The 25,585-nt window shown below is 40.4% G+C and overlaps 1 protein-coding gene across 8 annotated transcripts in view; it reads right to left on the bottom strand.

Annotated features, from left to right (window-relative positions):
* LOC134348058 (limbic system-associated membrane protein-like) overlaps positions 1 to 25,585 on the bottom strand; it is a 2,069,602-nt gene that overhangs the window by 161,739 nt on the left and 1,882,278 nt on the right. The window lies entirely within an intron of this gene.

The raw sequence follows: 25,585 nt of genomic DNA on the forward strand, positions 1-25,585 counted from the left end.
ATGAGCTCTATTATGGATGTAAAATTGGCAGCCAATACAAAGCCTGGGCTCCTCACGTTTGATGTGCAACATAGAAACATAGAAAACCTACAGCACAATACAGGCTCTTCGGCCCACAATGCTGTGCCAAATATGTACTGTCAATCTTAGAGTTTGGCTCAGAGGTACTCGGAAGTACCTGTCATCATTATCCTGATGATATGGCGAGAGCAGATGAGTCATGTGACAGACTGCTACTTCTGTCTGACCAGTGTGTCTCGTTTCTCTACTAAAAACAAGAAATCTATTGAGTACACAATCTCCCTTTAGCCATGAGACTTATGCACATGATGATAGTCTTCCAGTACTGAAGCCACCAGAGACATTGAGTCTAGAGGAGGCGGACAAAGATGCCATGATACATGAGCCAGGAATGGAAAACAACACTGATACTGATACATACTTTGAACACTTTATGTCAAGTGATCCTCAATTGATAACTCAATCTGAATTGTAAGACTTGTGTTTGTCAAAGGCAAAAGCAGAATTACTGGGTTCAAGACTACAAGGATGGAAACTGCTGTCACCTGGCACAAAAATTTCCTTGAAGGATTCTGATATTTGAAACAGATGTTTCCCAGAATAACTGATGCCATGATTAAGGAAGGCACTATTGTTGGTCCACAAATCAAACAGGTCATCAATGAGAGGCAATTTGAAGAATTTCTAGTGGGATGGGAGAAAATCGCATGGAAGGCATTCAAGGATACTGTTGAAAATTTTCTTGGCATCTACAGAGCACCAATCTATGTACAGCTGGTGAACAACATGCTTCCCAACTACCATCACATTTTATTTTTATAGGTGTTTTTTTTAACATTTTTAAGACTTATATAAAGTTTTAACATTTTTAATATCTTCAAGAGCTTATACACGTGTTTGAATATTTTCAAATGTGAGAAAGAGAATGCTTTGAGAACCACTCACAAAATGCTAGAGGAACTCAGTAGGCCAGGCAGCATCTATGGAAAAGAACTGCTTGCATCAGCAGATTTTTCTCTTGTTTATGCTTTGTGAATGTTTGGTAGAGTGCACTTAGAGTCATCCGCCATGATGACAAATATCTTGGTCATCACCCTACAGGTAGAATGTGATAGCTAAAGAGAGAGTGCAGAAGAGATTCAACAGGATGTTGCCTGGAATGGGCTGAATTTATATTCTCTGGAGTGTAAGAGGTTGAAGGGTGACCCTTATGTAGGTTTATAAAATAAGAAAGGACATAAATAATATCGAGAGTCAGAATCTCTTTGCAAGGGGAGGGAGCTTTTAGAACTGAAGGGTACAGGTTTAAATTGAAAGGGGAGAAAATTAAATGAGATCTGAGAGGTCTGCGAGGAAGTTAAGCATCTGGAACAAGCTGCCAGAGGAGGTGCACTGACAATGTTTAATAGGCATTTGGCCAGGCACTTGGGTATTAAAGGCATCGAGGTAAATGTGATTAGTGGACATGGCTGAGGTGGTATAATTCTACAATTCTATGATTCAGCAGTTGTAACAGCCAGTTAAATTGGATGTATAATTTAGAAGGGTGTCAAAGTCTCTTCAATATTTTATCATTTGAGTTTACACAGAGAAAACCATTGCCCCATTCCCACATAATAACATGCGTCAGCATGTAGGGCCTCGACTCAATTGATAGAGCCAAGGGCTCTCATCACATTCCTAGATGAGAAACCTTTGCAAGGTGAGTATGATCTTTTCTCATAGGTTAATGTCAAGTATGTATTTCACTACTAGCTGAAAATCCTTATCTATGCTTAATCTATAATAAACAAATATAAGAAAAAATTAGTTCAGTGATTTAGTTTTACCTCTCTCTTAAATGTTTATGATGACAGCATAACTCCAGAAAGTTTCTACTATCATCTGAATCACCCAAATCATTTTATCGTTTAATTTTCTCAATGAGTGTTGCAGATAATTCTGTGATTCCTCCATTATACTTTTATGATGTGAACAATGGAAAGCACAGCTTATAATTAAGTAATACAATTTGTTTCTTTCATCTTTTAGTATCCAAAGCCAAATTTAGCCCAGACTGCAAGGGTGAAAGTCTCTTGTGTCTATTGGTTAATATTCAACTTTGCATCTCAACTGAGCGCCCATTAAGAACAAACAAACACATGGATAATTTGAGTTGCAGGAAAATGGCACTTCACTGGTCAAGTTCAACTGCATCTAATGAGGCAATGCTATGAAGTCACACAAGGTGTTTAGAATTCCAACAGACTAATCTTTCTCATCTTGACAAGCACAAAATGTGATACTATTATACTATATTATACTCTTGACATCATCAATGTGTAATTTTAAAGCTAGGGATTTCAAGTATTTAGACAGAAAATAGTTTAACTTGATATTTACTATAAAATCAAGATTGCATAGGTGCAAGAAAATGATGATTCAAAGCATATCTCATTTTAGATAATTGCTTCAGCACTCTAATACTTAGACATGACTCTTAATCATTTTTTAAAATTCTCCAAGCATTAGAATTCTACAATAAATCAAATCAAGCACTGCAATTATCTGACTTTTTTTTAAATGGAAGAAACATATTCCACTTAAATATTCCTTTCCGACACCTTTTTCAACCAAAATTTGTAATTCTAATGAGGAAGATAATTTCTCTGTAGTACTAGGCTGGACTATTATCTTTTCAAAGTATAACACTTCTGTCAATCTTAGAAAGATCCTAGTCAATTTAAAGCGTACTAATTCTCCTCGGTGCACGACACAATATGATACAGACAGCACAGAACAGGTGTGTGCTGTTCAGCTCCTGGTCCACACTCTGCTGATTTCAGCTGAGGTCCTTGGAGAATATAGTGAGAAAAACAATCTCATTGTGGAAATTGTAGGCAAACACAAAATGAGCAGTGTCTGAAGCCTAGAGGTGATGCCTTAGCAAGTTCAATAGCACATTGCATTGACTCAAACTTGAAGCACATGTACTTTGTAAGGCAGAAGTCATCTACCAAAATGGAACCAAACAGCTATCCGAATCTTTGGAACAAAATTAAAAAAAAAACAAATGTGAAAAAATAGTGACTTGAGATATTTACCTGCAAGCTAACAACAATCTTGCAGGAAGTATGATGCTTACTATTCTTCTAGTGGGTGCATATGATAGCCTGGCACAAAGGTGCCTCAGGCAAACTCCTGCAGCATACTGCAAGTTTACATTTCTGAGAAGTTGTACCATAGTTCCATTTGCTTCTTCTATGCTACTATGCCTGAGGACTGGAAAATAAGCATAAGGTAGGAGGTAAGCTTACTTAGTCAGAATAAGCATTTTAAAATAACCAGTAACTGCTGTATCCTTGAGATATGGGCCACACAGCAGTAGTTACATTGCGAATTGTCATTTTCCTTTTAGCTATTTTAGCAATCTTAAGCCAAGGGGAAGTACTATCTGGTCAACTATTATAAAGCAAGTAATAATAATTTGATGACCTATTGACATTCTAGTAATGTGAAAGTTTAGATATTCTGATTAAAAATGAAAGAAGATCCTAAGCATCCTCAAACATTTACAAGGTGTTAACTCATTATTCTCTTCCGTTTTCATTTTTCTTTCCCTTCAGGTATGACACTTTTTTTTTTTGCATTTACACAGGTGGTTTCAAATGATTAATTTATTGTCATTAAGAAAAAGAAACTACCTTTTTCGATTTTATGGACTCATCTCATGCACATTTGATTTTTAACTATTATTTTCTTTGGCCCTCTGTGTTCATCGTTGTATTATAAAGATGGACAATATTAAATAAGACATAGTTTTCCACAGCAATAATCAAGTTATCTCTACTGCTTGATTCTAAATTAGCTAAAGCACTTCGCATTTAGACAAACTATAATTCAACCCCTGTGAACACTACAGTTCCAAATATAATCCTGCAGTTTAGCAGAGTCTCTTGCTTTTCTTATTCAGTCACAGAGACACAGAATACAAAAACAGACTCTTTGGCCCATTAAGGTACCCAATTTTAAGCAACTTCTATCATAATTCATTTTTATCATTTCCATCAACACCCATACCTCCCCAGATCTTCACATGGAAGATGAAATTTACAGTGCCAAATTAATCTACCAATCTGCGCATATTTGGAATATGTGAGGGAACTGGAGCACCTGGAAGAAACCCACACATCAACAGTAGAATGTGCATCCTCCACATAGACTACAGCACAGATTAGGAAAAGATCCAAGTTGCTGGAACTGTGAGGCAGGAGCATCACCAGCTGCATCACTGTGCCACTGTGTGATTTCGCACTACAAATTTGTTTACAGTAGTGAGATAAATTGTACAAAGTGTTCCTAAGATACTTGGTTTAAAGCAATTCTGTGTCTTCCTTGATACACATATGTATATATATATATTTTTAAAAAGTATTTCAGCATACCATGCACACCCATTCTATATCATTAATAAGCAGAGAATTACTGAGTTGTTGTGGTCCCAAGTTTTATTATTAAGCCACATAATTGTCTATTTAATTGTCCTAAGCTTCAAAAAATAATTTCTACCTTTTTGAAAATGGAAGACCAAACTTGCCACTCAAATATAACCACATGTAAAAGGAGTTGAACTTGGCATTTAAGTTTCAAAGGAGTTAAGGTTTTTCAGGTTAAGCTGTTGAAAGGAAAATGGGTAAAAAAAAATGCTTTCTTTGTGTGCCTTTGTGGAGCAGTAGCTGCACTGCTCCATTCACATCCCAGCAGGCATACTGCAAGGTCCAGCAATGAGTGTGTACTGACTGAAGATTCCAGTCATTATCTCAGTTCCTATAGACAGAGCATTTCCAAAGGATAATGACTGCTAGGTTCCAAATCAAAATTAATTTGTGTTTTACATTTTCTCTCCCAGTTTAGAGAAACTTTATTTGAAATAAGTAGAACCCAACAAGAAAATATTTTACACTTATAAAGAACTTTCTACATTTCTTTTGAGATAATTTGAAACACCTAACACTCAATGATGCACTTCAGACGTATAATTACAATTATAATACTGAAAACGAAGCTGGAATTTTGCTCACATAAATGCTCAAAAAATGGAAATGAAATAACTACAGATAACCATGTAATGTGGAATAAGCAATAAATATTGCTTTTTCCTGTGCTTTCCTGTACTTGAAAACATTAAAGTGCCTGAGCTTTTGAATTGCTAAATGGAAATTTCAATTTCTAAATGAATAAAAGGAGAAATATATTAATACAAATCACATCAAAAAGCAAACTAGAGAAAATCTGCACGTTTTAAATCCAAGCAACACAGAGAATATACTGGAGGAACTCAGCAGGCCAGGCAGCATCTAGGAAAAAGAGTACAAGCGACATTTCAGACTGAAACCCTTCAGCAGGATGTTGCCTTGCCTGCTGAGTTCCTTCAGCATTTTGTGTGCGTGTTACATCAAAAAGCAAAGTGATATCTAGTCATCATAAAGAATGAATGAATGAGCTCTTTGGTGTGAAAGTGACAACTTGGGCGAATATCAACCAAACCAATCATTTACTTTGGCTTCCATATTCTAAATTCCACTATGCAAATTTGAGCTAGTTCTGACATCAGCACTAAATTTTTCCCTGGCAATAGTGTATTTCATCATTGATGTCTTCTTTTGTTGAGAGGTATCTCCCATGATATGGGGAATTATTTCTGATCTCTAAGACCTTGCTATGAATTTTTATTGCCTTTTCTTTCAGAGTTGTCTAGTAGAAACAGGGCAGTAGAGCATCCTCGCTTTGTGGGTGTTGATTATAAACTCAATCTCTTGTGCATTTCATTCGAATGAGTCAAGGTCTTAGAGCTCAACTTCTAAAAATAGGGACAGGCAGAAGCATCATGTGCACAGTGTTGAATGATGAATGAGACTCAGGAGACCTGGTTCTGGAATATAGCTGCCATGAATTGAACAATTGTTCTAAAGACTAGCTGCAGTCATGAAAGAAGGTGATTAGGTGTTCTGTACAACGTTCCAGAAAGGAAGACTGAAAAACACATTGATGTTGCAATGTAGCACTGTTTAATACTTGTCTTTGCAGTGATTAGCTCTGTTGTAGATCCCCAATGTTCAGCATTATGGGTTGTATATCTTCAGCTCACCCTACCAAATCACAATCACATGCCTTCATTCCCCTGCTTCTAAATTCTTAAATCATAAGAAGGATATGTTGTTCCTGTCAGTGACTAAATTCCTTGCCTTCTTCCAGCAGTCATTAGAGTGAATTTCTGGCAAATTATCTGACAAAGCATTTTTGAGCTGAAGCAAGCTGTGGGTCAATATTTTATCAACAAGCATGAAGGAACAGACCTGAAGCAACGAGTGCATGATATTTCACTCAGCTGATGCACAAATACATGAAAAGAAGTAAGAAGCCCTTCTTGGCCTGTGGCATCCAGACATCAGTTATCAACTACATTTGCAGCATGTTATGGAACAAATCCTGTTTGAGCTGAATAGTACATCAACTGTATTTGGAGACTCCAGTATGAGCTACATCAATAAAATACTTTGGCCAAGGATGCAGAATTAACATAATTCAGGAATGGTACTGTTAAATCAGAAGAATTAAAGAAGAAAAATATCAGAATACTCAGCATTATACTGTTTGGAAATGAATAAAGAACAGAGTCAAAGAGTTGTACAGGGAACAATGAAGACCTTTCAGCCAACCACATGGCCATCAAGCATTATATATACAGATCACATTTACCAACAGTTTGTTCATAGCTTTCCATATCTTGACAATTCAATTGTGCGTCTGGATACTTCTCAGCTGTGAGAATCTCTCCCTCCATCATCCTCTTGAACAGTGCATTCCAATTTCTGAGGGTTAAAACAAACCTCCTCAGCCTTCCTCTCAGCTTCTTACTTTTTTCTCTAAAACTAAGCCTTCCAGCTTTAGGTAGATCAGCTAGGAAAATTTTTCCAGCTGACCGATGTTATCCATGTCCCCCACAATCTGGTAAATCTCTATCAGGTTCTGCTTGATCCTCTGCCATTCAAAGGAAATCAAACTCAGCTGATTCATGCTGTCCTCATGACTCATAAATAAATGTGTCCAACATGAATGCATCTCGTGCAAGTACAGGCACACCTACACAATGCCGATAATTTGTTGGATAAATCAGCTACAGTATACATTGGCTCAATACTCATTGTCTGCCTCTGTATCTTGGCATTTTCTGAGTTAAGAACAAAGAATGTGTGCACAGGTTGCAGACTTGGTACAGGGAGAGAAGATGAATGCTGATAGCAGAGCACAATAAAAAGGCTTTGAACCTATGAGTGAAAGTAAAAGAACATGATTTTAAGTTCCCTGGCCCCCACAGCTTTATTTTCACCATGGATGTCCAGTCCTATATACTTCCATCCCCTGCCAGGAAGGTCTCAAAGCTCTCCACTTCTTTTTGGATTCCAGACCTAACCAGTTCACCTCCACCACCACTCTGCTCCGTCTAGCAGAATTAGTTCTTACTCTTAATAATTTCTCCTTTGGCTCCTCCCACTTCCTCCAAACTAAAGGTGTAGCCATGGGCACCCGCATGGGACCCAGCTATGCCTGCCTTTTCGTTGGCTTTGTGGAACAATCTATGTTCCAAACCTATTCTGGTATCTGTCCCCCACTTTTCCTTCACTACATCGATGACTGCATTGGCGCTGCTTCCTGCATGCATGCTGAGCTCGTTGACTTCATTAACTTTGCCTCCAACTTTCACCCTGTCCTCAAGTTTACCTGGTCCATTTCTGACACCTCCCTCACCTTTCTAGATCTTTCTGTCTCTATCTCTGGAGACAGCTTATCTACTGATGTCTACAATAAGCCTACTGACTCTCACAGCTATCTGGACTATTCCTCTTCTCACCCTGTCTCTTGCAAAAATGCCATCCCCTTCTCGTAATTGCTCCGTCTCCGCCGCATCTGCTCCCAGGATGAGGCTTTTCATTCCAGGACAAAGGAGATGTCCTCCTTTTTTAAAGAAAGGGGCTTCCCTTCCTCCACCATCAACTCTGCTCTCAAACGCATCTCCCCCATTTCACGCATCCTCCCGCCATCGCACTAGGAATAGGGTTCCCCTGGTCCTCACCTACCACCCCACCAGCCTCCGGGTCCAACATATTATTCTCCGTAACTTCCACCACCTCCAACGGGATCCCACCACTAAGCACATCTTTCCCTCCCCCCCCCCGCTTTCCGCTGGGATTGCTCCCTACGCGACTCCCTTGTCCATTCGTACCCCCCATCCCTCCCCACCCATCTCTCTCCTGGCACTTATCCTTGTAAGTGGAACAAGTGCTACACATGCCCTTACACTTCCTGCCTTACCACCATTCAGGGCCCCAGACAGTCCTTCCAGGTGAGGCGACACTTCACCTGTGAGTCGGCTGGGGTGATATACTGCGTCCGGTGCTCCCGATGCGGCCTTATATACAGTATATTGGCAAGACCCAACGCAGACTGGGAGATCGTTTCACTGAACACCTACGCTCTGCTGGCAGAGAAAGCAGGATCTCCCAGTGGCCACACACTTTAATTCCACATCCCATTCCCATTCTGATATGTCTATCCACGGCCTCCTCTACTGTAAAGATGAAGCCACACTCAGGTTGGAGGAACAACACCTTATATTCCGTCTGGGTAGCCTCCAACCTGATGGCATGAACATTGATTTCTTGAACTTCCGCTAATGCCCCACTTCCCCTTCGTACCCCATCCGTTATTTATTTATTTATATACACACATTCTTTTTTTCTCTCTCCTTTTTCTCCCTCTATCCCTCTCACTATACCCCTTGCCCATCCTCTGGGCTTCCCTCCCTCCCCGTTTACTTTCTCCCTAGGCCTCCTGTCCCATGATCCTCTCATATCCATTTTGCCAATCAACTGTCCACTTCTTGGCTCCATCCCTCCCCTTCCTGTCTTCTCCTATCATTTTGGATCTCCCTCTCCCCCTCTCAAATCTCTTACTAGCTCTTCTTTCAGTTAGTCCTGACGAAGGGTCTCAGCCCGAAACGTCGACTGTACCTCTTCCTAGAGATGCTGCCTGGCCTGCTGCGTTCACCAGTAACTTTGATGTGTGTTGCTTGAAATCCCAGCATCTGCCGATTTCCTCGGGTTTGTGAGTCAAATGGGTGGAAGTCTGCAACCAGGGATTAATCTTCTATCCCAATTGTAACATATGCACCAACACACATATTCTTCATTCCTAATTTTGATAATGCATATATAGAGTAGAAAAAGGAAATGCAAATAGCTGCTGGACTCTGTGCAGCAAGCAATGAATTATAATAATCTGGTAAAGAGCAAAGAGAAGTAGCAATATAGTGCATTTCAGTTCTCAAATTGCATTCACTATAGGAGCATGAAAAGGTCCAGTAACTGGTGACACTCATCAGGTTAAAAGACAAATGTATTTGTATGCAACCAGGTGTGAGTAAGTCTTTCAGTTTTTTCCTAGTATGCACAGAGCAAATATCATAGTGGAAATTGATAGCGATGATTAGAATGCATCTCATAAAACAAGACTATATCAGAGTGAAAGTAAGCCATCGTCCTAACTGATTTTTAAAATATATGCTCCGTTAAATCTGTTGATGCCAATGGATAACAACTATGGGATCACTTCAATCCTGAACTGTCAGAAATCATGACAAACAACTAATATGGAATTAGGAATCAAAAGCTAGATGAGACTGCCTTTTAATATTAAAGGACTTGTCTCATCACTGCAAATTCAATCTTTAGCCAGGGATCGTGTGACAGATTTGTCAATTGTAATCACTCAGCAAATTCCATTCTGCCTTAAACGCAGAGTATCTCACATTTGAGATTGTGTTCAAAACAATGTAGGTGGCATTGAGACATACTGAGGAACTTTGTCCAGTGATACGTAAAAATACAGCTGTAGATAACAGTCTAAATTGGTATCAAAGGCTGGAATTCTAAAGAAGAATCGAAATTGACATGAATAGCTGTTGAAGATGCAGCAGAAGCCATCCTTCACACGTACATCAAATAGCAAAATGTTTTACCTTAGAGAAAAAAAGGGGTATCAATCCTCAGCATGCAAAACTAATGCTAAGATGGTGAATGAAAGCAATTCTAATGGCGTGATTCCATCCCAAAAGGGAAGGTTCACAACAAAAAGCAACAAGAGAATAAATCTGCCTTGTATTGAAGTTGATGTGGAGTTTATTTAGCATCTGAGCCAGTGGCAACAGCAGCAGAAAGCAGAACAAGTTCAAGGCGATAGTTAAATGGTCAGTGCTTCTACAAGAATGGGCTGCTCGATTATGGCCAAGAAGGCTTCTTGAATTAAGCTAAGCCCAGGGGTACTGTGCAGTTAGCTGCTTGAATTAATTAGCTCCACATGTTCCAGTGGCTCTCTGCTTGCTTTTGAACATAGTTCTGCATATTATGAGAAAGGGGTGCATGCACATATGTTAGAACACTGGAATCAACACAACACAAAAACTGTAGATTAAAACAAATTTCTGGATTTATAGTATTGCACAACAATATCCAATTAGACTGTGTGCATTATTGCAAAATTCAAATGCAAGTTATAATTCAAGCAAATATATTTTCTATCATCCTTTGCACTAATTTAAAAACATTTCATTGGAAGCTGGTGCTGCTCCAAAAGTGAATTAATCACTCTTGGGAATTAATTGCGGTTTTCCGTTGGTTAGGGTTGACCATGGATATAGTATTCTAGCTCTCTATATGTATTCAAGCCAACACACAAGCCAGGACAGTGAGCTATGTAAAGTAAGTAGCAGGCTCTCCTCTCCACACCGCTGATGAATCCAGTAGAATGGCAGAGTTCGATACAGTTTGGCATCAGTGGCATCACAACTGTTGCAGGTTAGTGTTGAGCTCATCGTAGGGACTTCGGATTTTTCTTTGGATTTACACCCAGAGTCTTCCCCATGAGTGGGTTTAGCTGCAAGTCAGCTGTAATCTGAGATCAGAGCTTTCCTTCTCTGGGATGAGTTGCAGCCATGGCTGATGAGCCCCATCTTCCCAAAGCAACTCGATTTAAGGCGCCAGTAACCCACCTTTCCTCCTTTCTCCTGTCAGCAGAAATAGTTCTGCTGGGCTTAGTAGCTAAGCGACACATAAAGACCAAGAGCTGGACTTGGTTGTAAAAGGCTATTTGAGATGCACACCTTTGAGAGCATTTAGCAGTTAGTGGGAGCTTATCCCTACTACCTTCTCATCAGCTATAATAACCTTAAGGAAACAATAGTTCCTAACTATTAAGGGGAGTTAATAGTGGGCAAGGAAACAATCCAGGAGCAGGCTTAAATTTGTTAGAAGGTACTTTTGTTTAAAAATTACCAAACCCAGCAGCTGTATGTCAACAGGAATGGCATACACTTTTATATAATTTAAAGCTTTTTTTCCATAATAAATTTCTGTTCTTCACTGAATCAAAAGGAAAGTGAATGGGTATGTAAGCTGCTGGTTTCAGAGAGGTAAGAGGGAGATGTGCAATCCTTTGAGACTGTGTGGACTTAACAAAGTAAGTTATGACTTATTATTTCTGATAAGCACACTTTCAGCTGCATTAATCAAACTGTGTTGAACTGGCACAGTCAAATGGTGTTGGCTCAGAGTGCACTCCGCATTGGGTATCATGCAGAAACTCACAAACAAACCTTTTCTTTACATTTTGGTCTCACAATCAAAACAGCAGCACAAACACCTACATTGTAAATTTCTAAATTTTCATATACTTAATGCACAATACAAAGAAACCCAAATACTAAATATTAAATCAGAAACCACAGTTATTAGAGTTATCCAAAATGCCACTCAGTGTAACTGTAGCGTACTTAAGAAAACTCATAAAACAAAACCCTTTTAAGCATGACATTTTTGATTGTTGTGTGTATATAGCTGATACAATAGACCACATTATTTCCCCAGAAACATATAACAAATCTCACAACCGTGCAGGTCTGAGGATATTAACTCCAGAGATAATGAGGGTTACTAACAAGTAAGCCAGATGCCAAGTCATCAAGATTTTTGAATATCAGATACCAGAGTAATAGAACGTTGTTGTATTGAGTTGGCTGTTTAATCAATCCTCATGGTACAACCTGACTGCTTTAAAGCTAAACATACTTACATCAAAATAATTCCTTCTTGAAGTCAGGAAGAGTTAATGTACTAACTAAGCACCAGGAGGAAAATTGGGGCATCTGCATTCCAAAACAGTCTATCCTGCTTTTGGAATCGCTTCATGGTTTTGAGGTAATCAAAATATGCCAATTCCGAAACACAAGAGGCTCTGCAGAGGATGGAAATGCAGGGCAAAATACACAAAATGCTGGAGAAACTCAGCAGGTCAGGCAGCATCTACAGAAATGAATAAATGGTTGATGTATTGGACTGAGGCCCTTCTTTAAGACTGGAAGGGATGCCAGAGGGAAGGAGTGTCAATTCCTTCTTTCTGCTTTTAGTTGCATCATATAAGAGAACCATTATAACTTACCAAAACTGCTTTCTACTGAGATTCCCACACATGAAGAAGATTAATGTCACCCACTTCAGATCCTTTTCTGCATTCCAGTTAAATGTTGTCCTTAGATGTTAGGAGATCATTAAACCAAAGCAATCAACCTCCATTACCCACTACTATTAAGAGGGCACTTACAACAAGAACTGGTATATATCAACCAGTGTGGCGGGAAGGAGCTGGTGGTTGAACAGCATTTTCATCTCTGTTGCTTCTCATACCAGCTGAAGAAATCGGGTAGAAAAAGTCTTTTTTTTAAACACTGCTCGAGAAGAAGGGTCTGCATTGTACAGGCACGTGACGTAGCGTGCCAAGGTTTAAAAAGAGGAATTTTCAACGGTTCTTGTTTTAGTCGAAGCAAGCAGCTGAGAAGAAGGGAGTGAAAAAATCGGGTAGACAAAGTCTTTTTTTTAAACACTGCTCGGGGAGAAGGGTCTGCACTGCGTAGGTGCATGACATAGCACGCCAAGGTTTAAAAACAGACCACCATATACAGTGGGCAGCATTGTGAGTGGGCAACGGAGTGAGAGGGAGCAGAGTAGGATGGCTTTGGCTCAACAGGCTTCGGCGAGAACAGGCAGAGGCCAGGGTAGGTTCCGGTAAGTTTTTTGTCCACTTTGCTTAGAGTAGAGAGAATGCCAGCCAGGATGTTGGAATGCTCCTCTTGCAGGATGTGGGAAGTCAGGCAGCCCTCTGGTGTCCCTGACAACGACATCTGCAAGAAGTGCATACAGCTGCAGCTCCTAACAAACCACATTAGGGAACTGGAGCAGGAGCTGGAAGACCTCTGGATCATTCAGGAGAATGAGGGGATTATAGGTAGTATCTACAAGGAGGTAGTTACGCCAAAGGAGCAGAGCACAGGAAACTGGGTCACTTTCAGGCGAGGGAAGAGGAAAGGGCAGGCAGAGCAGGGTTCCCCTGTGGCCATTGCCCTCAACAACAAGTACACCACATTGGATACTGTTTGGGGAGGGGATGACTTACCTGGGACAAGCTGCAGCAGCCAGATCTCTGGCACTGAGTCTGGTTCTGCAGTGCAAAAGGAAGGGTGGAAAAAGAGGATAGGGGACTCGATAGTTAGTGGTGCAGATAGGAGGTTCTGTGGACGTGACAGAGAATCCAGGATGGTTTGTTGTCTCCCGGGTGCCAGGGTCAAGGACGTCTCTGATCGCTTGCATGACATTCTAAAATGGGGGGGTGATCAGCCAGATGTCGTGGTGCACATCGGTATCAATGACATAGCAAGGAAGAGTGAGGAGGTCCTGGAGAGTGAGTATAGAGAGCTTGGTAAGAAGTTGAAAAGCAGGACCTCGAGGGTGGTAATCTCAGGATTGCTACCTGTGCTACGTGCCAGTGAGAGTAGGAATAGGATGCTCTGGAGGATGAACAAGTGGCTGAGGAACTGGTGTAGGGGGCATGGTTTCAGATTTCAGGATCATTGGAACCTCTTCTGGGGCAGGTGGGACCTGTACAAGAGAGACGGGTTACACTTGAACTACAAGGGGACCAATATCCTTTCAGGGAGATTTGTTAGTGCTGTTGGGGAGGCTTTAAACTAGATTTGCAGGGGGATGGGAACCAGAGGGCCAGAGCTGACAGTGGGACTGGGGTGAAAATAAGTGATATTAAAAGTTCAAGCAAAGCCGCAAATAGAAAAGTTGTGAGTGATGGTAAAAATCTTCTGAAGTGTATATATATCAATGCTAGGAGTATTGTGGGGAAGGCGGACAAGTTGGGGGCATGGATTGACACGTGGAATTATAACGTTATAGCAATTAGTGAAACTTAGCAAAACTTAGCTACAGGAGGGGCAGGACTGGCAGCTTAATATTCCAGGGTTCCGATGTTTCAGATGTGATTGAGGCAGAGGAATGAAAGGTGGGGGAGTAGCATTGCTTGTTAGGGAAAATATTACAGCAGTACTCAGGCAGGACAGATTAGAGGGCTTGTCTACTGAGTCCTTATGGGTGGAGCTGAGAAACAGGAAAGGTACGGCCACATTAGTGGGGTTGTATTATAGACCACCCAATAGTCAGCGAGAATTGGAGGAGCAAATCTGCAGAGAGATAGCAGGCAACTGCAGGAAACATAAGGTTGTGGTGGTAGGGGATTTTAATTTTCCACATATTGATTGGGACTCCCATACTGTTAGGGGTCGAGATGGGTTAGAGTTTGTAAAATGTGTTCAGAAAAGTTTTCTAAATCAATATATAGAGGTACCAACTAGAGGGGATGCGAAATTAGATCTCCTGTTGGGAAACGAGTTAGGACAAGTGACGGGAAGTGTGTGTAGGGGAGCACTTTGGTTCCAGTGATCATAACACCATTAGCTTCAACTTGATCATGGATAAAGACACATCTGGTCCTAGGGATGAGGTTCTAAACTGGAAGAAGGCCAAATTTAAAGAAATGAGAAAGGATCTAAAAAGCGTGGATTGGGACAGGTTGTTCTCTAGCAAGGATGTGATCGGTAAGTGGGAAGCCTTCAAAGCAGAGCTTGTATGTCCCTAAACACGAGGAATTCTGCAGATGCTGGAAATTCAAGCAACACACATAAAAGTTGCTGGTGAACGCAGCAGGCCAGGCAGCAACTCTAGAAAGAGGTACAGTCGACAGTCGATGTTTTGAGCCGAGACCCTTCGTCAGAACAAACTGAAGTAAGAGCCAGTAAGAGATTTGAAAGTGGGAGGGGGAGGGGGAGATCCAAAATGATAGGAGAAGACAGGAGGGGGAGGGATGGAGCCAAGAGCTGGACAGGTGATTGGCAAAAGGGTTATGCGAGAATCATGGGACAGGAGGCCCAGGGAGAAGGAAGGGGGGGCGGAACCAGAGGATGGGCAAGGGGTATACTCAGAGGGACAGAGGGAGATAAAAGAGAGAGAGAGAGAAAGAATGTGTGTATATAAATAAATAACGAATGGGGCACGAGGGGGAGGTGGGGCATCAGCGGAAGTTAGAGAAGTCAATGTTCATGCCATCAGGTTGGAGGCTACCCAGTCGGAATATAAGGTGTTTTTCCTCCAACCTGAGTGTGGCTTCATCTTTACAGTAGAGGGGGCCGTGGATGGACATATCAGAATGGGAATGGGATGTGGAATTAAAATGTATGGCCACTGGGAGATCCTGCTTTCTCTGGTGGACAGAGTGTAGGTGTTCAGCAAAATGATCTCCCAGTCTGCGTCGGGTCTCGCCAATACATAGAAGGCCACATCGGGAGCACCGGACGCAATATATCACCCCAGCTGACTCACAGGTGAAGTGTCGCCTCACCTGGAAGGACTGTCTGGGACCCTGAATGGTGGTAAGGGAGGAAGTGTAAGGGCATGTGTAGCACTTGTTCCGCTTACAAGGATAAGTGCCAGGAGGGAGATCAGTGGGGAGTGATGGGGGGGACAAATGGACAAGGGAGTCGCGTAGGGAGCGTTCCCTACGGAAAGCGGCGGGGGGGGGAGGGATAGATGTGCTTAGTGGTGGGACCCCGTTGGAGGTGGTGGAAATTACGGAGAATAATGTGTTGGACCCGGAGGCTGGTGGGGTGATAGGTGAGGACCAGGGTAACCCTATTCCTAGTGGGGTGACGGGAGGGTGGAGTGAGAGTGGATGTGCGTGAAATGGGGGAGATGCGTTTGAGAGCAGAGTTGATGGTGGAGGAAGGGAAGCACCTTTCTTTAAAAAAGGAGGACATCTCCCTCGTCCTGGAATGAAAAGCCTCATCCTGAGAGCAGATGCGGTGGAGACGGAGGAATTGCGAGAAGGAGATGGCATTTTTGCAAGAGACAGGGTGAGAAGAGGAATAGTCCAGATAGCTGTGAGAGTCCATAGGCTTATACTAGACATCAGTAGATAAACTGTCTCCAGAGATAGAGACAGAAAGATCTAGAAAGGAGAGGGAGATGTCGGAAATGGACCAGGTAAACTTGAGGGCAGGGTTAAAGTTAGAGGCAAAGTTAATGAAGTCAACGAGCTTGTATGTTCCTGTTGGGATTAAAGGCAAAATGAATAGGAATAAGGAACCTTGGTTCTCAAGGGATATTGCAACTCTGATAAAGAAGAAGAGCGTGTTGTATGACATGTATAGGAAACAGGGAGTAAATAAGGTGCTTGAGGAGTATAAAAAGTGCAAGAAAATATTTAAGAAGAAAATCAGGATGGCTTAAAGAAGACATGAGGTTGCCTTGGCAGTCAAAGTGAAGGATAATCTAAAGAGTTTTTACAGGTATATTAAGAGTAAAAGGATTGTAAGGGATAAAATTGGTCCTTTTGAAGATCAGAGTAGTCGGCTATGAGTGGAACCAAAAGAAATGGAGGAGATCTTAAGTGGGTTTTTTGTGTCTGTATTTACTAAGGAGACTGGCATGAAGTCTATGGAATTAAGGGAAACAAGTAGTGAGATCATGGAAACTGTACAGATTGAAAAGGAGGAGGTGCTTGCTATCTTGAGGCAAATTCAAGTGGATAAATCCCCAGGACCTGACAGGGTATTCCCTCGGACCTTGAAGGAGACTAGTGTTGAAATTGCAGGGGCCCAGGCAGATATATTTAAAATGTCGGTGTCTATGGGTGAGGTGCCGGAGAATTGGAGAATGGCTCATGTTGTTCCGTTGTTTAAAAAAGTATTGAAAAGTAATCCAGGAAATTATAGGCCGGTAAGTTTGACGTCGGTAGTGGGTAAGTTATTGGATGGAGTACTAAAAGACAGAATCTACAAGCATTTGGATAGACAGGGACTTATTAGGGAGAGTCAACATGGTTTTGTGCGTGGTAGGTCATGTTTGACCAATCTATTGGAGTTTTTCGAGGAGGTTACCAGGAAAGTGGATGAAGGGAAGGCAGTGGATGTTGTCTACATGGACTTCAGTAAAGCCTTTGACAAGGTTCCGCATGGGAGGTTAGTTAGGAAAATTCAGTCACTAGGTATACATGGAGAGTTGGTAAATTGGATTAGACATTGGCTCAATGGAAGAAGCCAAAGAGTGGTAGTAGAGGATTGCTTCTCAGAGTGGAGGCCTGTGACTAGTGGTGTGCCACAGGGATCAGTGCTGGGTCCATTGTTATTTGTCATCTATATCAATGATCTGGATGATAATGTGGTAAATTGGATCAGCAAATTTGCTGATGATACAAAGATTGGAGGTGTAGTGGATAGTGAGGAAGGTTTTCAAAGCTTGCAGAGGGATTTGGACCAGCTGGAAAAATGGGATGAAAAATGGCAGATGGAGTTTAATACAGACAAGTGTGAGGTTTTGCACTTTGGAAGGACAAACCAACGTAGAACATACAGGGTTAATGGCAAGGCACTGAGGAGTGCAGTGGAACAGAGGGATCTGGGAATACAGATACAAGATTCCCTAGAAGTGGCATCACAGGTAGATAAGGTCGTCAAGAGAGCTTTTGGTACATTGGCCTTTATTAAGCAATGTATTGAGTATAAGAACTGGAATGTTATGATGAGGTTGTATAAGGCATTGGTGAGGCTGAATCTGGAGTATTGTGTTCAGTTTTGGTCACCGAATTACAAGAAGGATATTAATAAGGTTGAAAGAGTGCAGAGAAGGTTTACAAGGATGTTGCCGGGACTTGAAAAACTCAGTTACAGAGAAAGGTTGAATAGGTTAGGACTTTATTCCCTGGAGCGTAGAAGAATGAGGGGAGATTTGATAGAGGTATATAAAATTATGATGGGTGTAGATAGAGTGAATGCAAGCAGGCTTTTTCCACTAAGGCAAGGGGAGAAAAAAAAACCAGAGGACATGGGTTAAGGGTGAAGGGGGAAAGATTTAAAGGGACCTTAGTGGGGGGCTTCTTCACACACAGAGTGGTGGGAGTGTGGAATGAGCTGCCAGACGAGGTGGTAAATGCGGGTTCTTTTTTAACATTTAAGAATAACTTGGACAGATACATGGATGGGAGGTGTATGGAGGGATATGATCCGTGTGCAGGTCAGTGGGACTAGGCAGAAAATGGTTCGGCACAGCCAAGAGGGGCCAAAAGGCCTGTTTCTGTGCTTTAGTTTTTCTATGGTTTCTATACCCAGATATTCTTAGAGAAAATGTACTGTTATAAGTAGGATATTGAGGGATGGGAAAGCATTTAGAGAATATTTACATGGTTGATGGATAAAATATAGGGATTTACACACTGCATGAAAAAATCTGAATTCTTATTGAATCTATGAATAGACTTGATTGTTTTTGTTTCCTCTAAGAGAAGAAAGCTAGGGGAAAATATAATGGGGATCTTTAAAATAATGAAGAGTTTTGAATGGATGAAGGGAGAATGTCTTGCCTTCAGGAAAACAATATCATAAGGAGAGACCATCAAAATAGAATAGTCAACAACCTATCCAGAGAGGTAAACATGAGAAATCCATGGCCACATTGAAGCAAACGGTTTCGATATATTTAAGGAGAGGATCAATAAAAATATGTGAAAGAAGAATGGTGATGCTGATTGATTTAGATATGGAACCACAGTAAAACGCTTGAATGGAACAATAACACCAGCATTAACTATTTGGGCCAATTAACCTGTTTCTGTTGTACATATGCTATGAATTGACATTGTGTGGCGTGTTATCTCTATAGGTATAGCATTTCATCATTGAACAACAGTGAATAGTAAACTGTAATGAAACATCTTGAATTACAAACATTGCAAGATCAGTGTAATAATAACAATTAATACTTTTTCTCATATAATAATCAAACTCAAATGAGATTCGAGGCTTGATCATTCACAAGTATTTCCAAGTATAAGCAGTTTTTCATTTCATGTGGCATATCAGTCCACAAAATGGATTTTATTTCTTTCACTCGTTTTAGACTTCCTACTTAGGTTCTGAAATTTAATGTTCTAAAATGGCTCATTGTAACAGCATCACAGGATCGCTATTCTGAAATGTTAATATGGGGTTTAGAAATTGTCAAGAACAAGATTACAAAGTGTGTGTGTATATATATACATATAGGATGCTGCTGCATATAAGTTTTTCATTGCACTTGTGCATGTGATAAAAAAAAACTTGAATTTGACTTTGAAGTCATTGATTATCCATAATAGTATAAGATGTACAACATCATATTAGTCACAGTATTTATCTACCTTTTCTCATTTTTAATTGCATGAAAGTAAAAGAGATGTATATAGCTGGCAGGTACATAGAAATTTACATTTTATAGTGAACAGAAGAGATTTTCAGCTGCTGGAAATCTTAAGCAACAGACACAAAATGCTGAAGGAACTCAGCAGGTGAGGCAACATTTATGGAGGGAAATAAACAGTTGACAGTTCAAGCTGAGACCTTTCAGGACTGGATATGTGTATTTGCTTAATATAGCAACAAACAGCTTACGAATGGATGATGAGGAGATTTTTGAGGTGTATTTAATATATCAGTAACATTTGAGTAATATTGTAAACATATTGCTTGATTGAGCATCCTTTGCTGTTTACATAATTCATTATATATTTTATGCATATAGTACGTGAATGGTATATGTCATTACACCACCATGTCATATGGTTACATATAACTAAATAAAATCTAAATGTGCATGACATACCTCTGGCTCTCTTGCTTTTCTTTCAATTATTTTATGTTTTATAGTTACAAAACAAAAGTGATGACGAGGAAGTTTTAAAACAAACATGATACGACTATCTACCTGTTGAAGTGCAGTGAGACAGTTCAGTTAAAAATAGTCCAGTATATTTCTCTTTGGAAAGTGGAGAGAGAGATGTTTGAGTTAAAAAAAAACACCACATTTTTTTTCTTAACCACAGAAGAGAGATGGTCAAGTTAAAAAAGAGGCAGAAATGGATGACATTCACAGAGTTATAAACAGAGAGTACCAGGCAATAATAATAATTATAAGTTTAAAAAAAAGCAGAAATGGCTGGCTACATCAGAAATATGGGTGCATTTGTTTGCACAACAGATAACTGGATTGTGTATATTGAGCAATTTGAACAGTATTTTGAAGGAAATGTAATAATGAGTAAAAAGCGAGTCCCCGTGTTACTGAATGCAATAGGTGAAAAGGGCACACAGTTTAGAAGATTAACTCCTCCAACAAACCAGACAAAATGGGCTTTGCTGATAGTTCATAGAGAAAGTAATACAGAAACATTTAGAATCAAAACTATTATTGATTGCAGAATACTTCAGGCTTCATAAGCAGATTTGAAAGGAAGGGAGTCTATTTCAGCATATGTAACTGAATTGAAGAAATTATCCAAGCATTGCCAGTTCAGAGGTGGGCTTAATGATGCACAGGGAGATCATTCTGTTTGTGGAATCTGACAAAAAACATTTAAAAGTGTCACCTATCTGAAGCACAAAGACATTTAAAAGAGCAGTTGAAATTATTGCATCAATGGAAACTGCAGCCAGAAATGCAAATGAGTTGAAGTCAGGAATGAAAGCGAGTGTGAACAAAATTGCAATATCTAAACAGAAATCTGCCTTGCTGAACAAATTGTGTTACCATTGTGGCAGGGTCTCACTTACACAAGACTAATGCAGGTTTAAAGGCAAAACTTGCAGAAAATGCAACCAAGCAGGACACATACCAAAAGCATGTTAGGCAGACAAAAATAAATAGACTACACAAAGGAATAAGAAGGTTAAAAAGTCAAGTTGCAGTTTCAAAAAAAGCATTAATCTGGCTGCTTTTGATGAAAAATCTGATAATCATGAGAGCGACATATGATTGGGTAGACTTGAAATTTATAATGTATAAACTAACAACAGAAAAACAATATGGTTTAAACCAGAAGAATTCACTAAAACAGAATTGGACACTGACTCAGCTGTTTCAGTCATTCCACAAAATAAGTCTGAACAGCATTTCAACGATACTGAACAGAAGCCTCCAGATATCTAACTAAGAACTTGCACTGAAGAAAAGATAACACCTGTGGGAATGACATTTGTGAGAGTGAAATAAAACAACCAACAGGTCGCATTGGGCGTGTAGGTAGTAAAAACAGGATAGCAAGAGTTGTGAGGACATGATTGGCTGAGACACCTACAATTTGATTGGAGATCCATCCACCATTTGCATGCCAGATACTCTGTAATAGTGTCAACTGAAAATGAGTTAAGAAAGATACTGGATGATGCCACAGAAGTGTTCAGGTATGGCACTGGAAAACTCAAACATATTAAGAGTAAGATAGTGCTAAATGAAAATGCTACACCTGTTTTACAAAGCCCATCTGGTTCCTTATACCAGCTTTGATAAATTAGCCAATGAGCTCAATCGCATGGAGGCTAAAGGAGTTCTTTTCAAGGTTTAGTGGAGCCCATAGGCAATATTAATGGTCCCAGTAGCCAAGAAGAATGGATCTGCCAAAATCTGTGTGATTTTAAGGTCAGCATCAACCCAGCACTGCAAATATATCAGTATCCTCTGTCCAGGATAGAAGATATCTTTGCAAACCTTTCTGAGGGAAACATATCAGCAAAGTGGCCTTAGCTGAGACTTACCAACAGTTGGAGATGGAAGAAGAGTCCAAAGCATTTCTAACCATAAATACACACAAAGAGTTTTAATGCTAGGATGATGGCTTAGGGTGAGCTTACGAGGATGATGGTGCCTAACGGCGACATCTTCGGAAACAGCTCTATTTCTATCTATAATATCTCTTCTTTTCCTTTCAGGGTTCTTATGAAGACCCCGACCTGGAGTTACATGTTGAATTCAATTCTCTGTGGGAATGGGACCCGCTGTCAGGTCCTCCTGACCAGCCATTTTTCGATATGCCAAGTATGCGACCTTGAAATCTAGTGCTCCTTCAGGGTGCCGGATTTTCGTGGCTCTGTATGTGGGCAGGTTCGAGATCAGTGCCACTGCAGAAAACTGTTGTGCTGTGGGAGACGGAAGATTATAAGCAGCAAGCTGGCTGCTGGCGGTGCACCCAGAGACCCGTTCTTTGGACACAGAGCTCAGAAAAAGCAACGAAACAGACTATTAACACCATAAATCGGCAAATTGTTTTGTCATTTCTCCCCTCTCGCTGTGAAAGGGCAACATTTCTTTTTCCTTGACAGTATTAGGGAGAGAGAGAGAGCCTGTGGTTTGTCGAATTATCGGGTGAACGAGCAGTCTTTGGGGTACTGCAAGTCTGTGTCTTTACTGATACTTTGCTGCATGCTTGAGTGCTCGGTGGGGGGCGCTGATGCTTTGTTGCTGGCAGTGGAGAGGGGGTCATTGCTTTGATGCCACATGTGTGGGAGGGGGAAGCTGGGGGGGCTTCGGGGTTCTGACATTTAACTGTCATTCATTCTTTGGGGCACTCTACTGTTTTCATGGATGTTTGCAAAGAAAAAGAATTTCAGATGTACATTGTATACATTTCTCTGAAATTAAATTGAACCTGTTCAACCTATAATAGGCTTATTTTTGGAGTAGCAACTGCACTTGCACTCTGGCAGAAAGCTACGGACCAAGTACTGCAAGACTGCCCAGGCACTCAGTGTTACCTGGATGACATCACTGTTACCGATGAAGAAGATAAGGAATATATCCAAAATCTCAAGGTTGTACTAAAAAGATGAAAAGATTATGGATTCAGAGCATTAAACAACAAGTGTGAATTATTTGAACCAAGCATCTCTTACTGTGTTCACACTATGGATACACTATGGATAAGCAAGCATGCTGAGAAAATTCATGGATGCCCCACAGTTCAAAGTGTCACAGTTGAAAGATTCATTTTATTATCAAAGTATTTATGCAGCATATAATTCTGAGATTTGTCTTCTCCAGACAGCCATAAAATACAGAAAAACCATAGAAGTAGATGAAAGACAAGACATCAATTCCCCCACATGAAAAGAAAAAAAGAAACAAAAATTCACAAACCCCAAACCCTCTAATCCCTCCCTTGCACAAAAATTAACAGGTCGCCCACACACAACACAAAAATAAACCCCAAACCCCCAGCCCGCCAATCAGCAACAAGAAAGAAAGGGCAAGAACACGAAAAAAATCACACAGGACTGAAAGTGACCAATATCAACTGTAGTTATTTTGAACTACAGTCCAATCCGCAAACCCCAGAACTTCAATAACATCTCCAAGAGCATCAGGGAGGCCAAGTGCTCGAACCCACCAGCCTTTCTGTGGGAAGAGACACAAACCCAGTGCCTTCTCCAAGAAGAGTGACTCAAATCCTGCAGCCCCTCTGAGAAGAGTGGCCGCTTGCTTTCCTCCACATTTGCCTCAATGTTTCAAACCTTCTCAATGCTTTAATCGATGAGAAATGTGGTCGATCATAGCCCCTCTCCCAGTCATTGAGCTTCTCCTTGTAGTAGTTTGTGCTTGCGCTTCTTTTCTGGAGTTTTCTTGGGGACAGCAGAGCACTAGCTCACTCAATCAGTACACAGACTGTAAGTCACAGGCTCTAAGAGTTTCAAAAAAACATTCAGAAAAAAAGAATAAGTAGAAGACGTAAAAAGACTAAAATGATTGACTATCTGGAAGATGTCATCCAAGGAATCATTGTTTGCTGGTGCCACCATAATCTTGCAGTTCTTTTTGGGATTTTTCAATTACTGTAACAGGTTTATGCCAAATCTGGCTACTGAGTTCCACCTCTTGAACTCATTACTATAGATTGGGAAAAAATGGAAAGAGACAAAGCAGTATGAGGAGATTTTCCAAAAGACAAAGGAAATGGTTATGTCAGACACTATACCCACATATTATAATCCATGTCATCCAGTGAAACTTGCCTGAGGCACCTTGCTTTATGGTCTAGGAGCAGTCATGTCACATGATAGAGTAATGGAAGTGAACACCTCAAACCTTTTGCATCATTTTCCCTTATTGCTGCATAAAAAATTATGCACAGATTGACAACGAGACCTTGAATCTAGTTTTGTGTGTAGAGTGTTTCAGCCAGTCCTGGTATGGGAGAGAGTTTACCCTCATTCCTGATCACCAACCACTAGTGTCCATTTTCAATCCACAGAAGGGTGTTCCACTAACAGAAGCAACATGAATGCAGAGATTGGCTCTGTTTTTTGGAGGACACAATTATAAGATCAAATTCAAGAGGACAACTAATCATGGAAATGCTGATGGAATGTCCTGTTTATCACTGGAGAAGGAAATACCTGAAAAAATTAAAAATGAGGACACTCCTCTTTACTTATTCTCCTGAATGCAAAACAAACTTCTTCCTATTATAACAGAGATGGTCCAAGGGGAAACCAGAAAAGATCCCACACTGTCTCAGGTCTACATGGCAACCCAAAATGGCTGGAATGTGCAGCAGAAGTTATAGCTCCCCATTTTCTTCCAATGCCAGAAAGATGTCCAGAGCTGTCAAAACCACTTCCTGCAATACCAGAGTAAACTCCTACAACCACCATGGAGGAGGGCCCAAAGAACCTGATGTTACAAATCTGCTGTTCACATCTATATATTGCATACATGAGTTGAGATGAATACTATATAGAATCGGAGTTTATAGCTAAGCAGGGAGAAGTGTGGTGTATTTAATATTCAATAATATTTGAGTCATATTTTAAATATATTCTTTGATTAAGCATTCTTTGTTGGTTTACATAATTCATTAAGTTTTATATGTACAAAGCACGTGAATAGCATATATCATTACACCACTACGTCATATGTGCATACTTCATATACGAGTTATCACCAACTTCCATGTTTTTTTCCCAATTAGTTCTATGTTTTGGAGTTAAAAACATAACAATTTTAACAATTTTAATTCTGTTGACATAAACTAAGATATGAGCTTGGATACTACTTTTTCATTCAACTTACAAAGTCTGAATTCATTTTTTCAGCTAATGAAGTGTATTTGAAGTGCAATTCACTATTCATCATCAAGTAGAGAATCTATTTTATGGTGAGATTATATAAGACTTATCATTAATTCTTCCCACACATTTGAAGAAATGTGAGCAGAAGCATTTCATTACTTTTAACACAACCTTGGGTGCCAGATAATGATACCCAACTTCTTATTA

The sequence above is a fragment of the Mobula hypostoma genome, chromosome 6, assembly GCF_963921235.1.
Source record: "Mobula hypostoma chromosome 6, sMobHyp1.1, whole genome shotgun sequence".
Lineage (NCBI taxonomy): Eukaryota > Metazoa > Chordata > Chondrichthyes > Myliobatiformes > Myliobatidae > Mobula > Mobula hypostoma.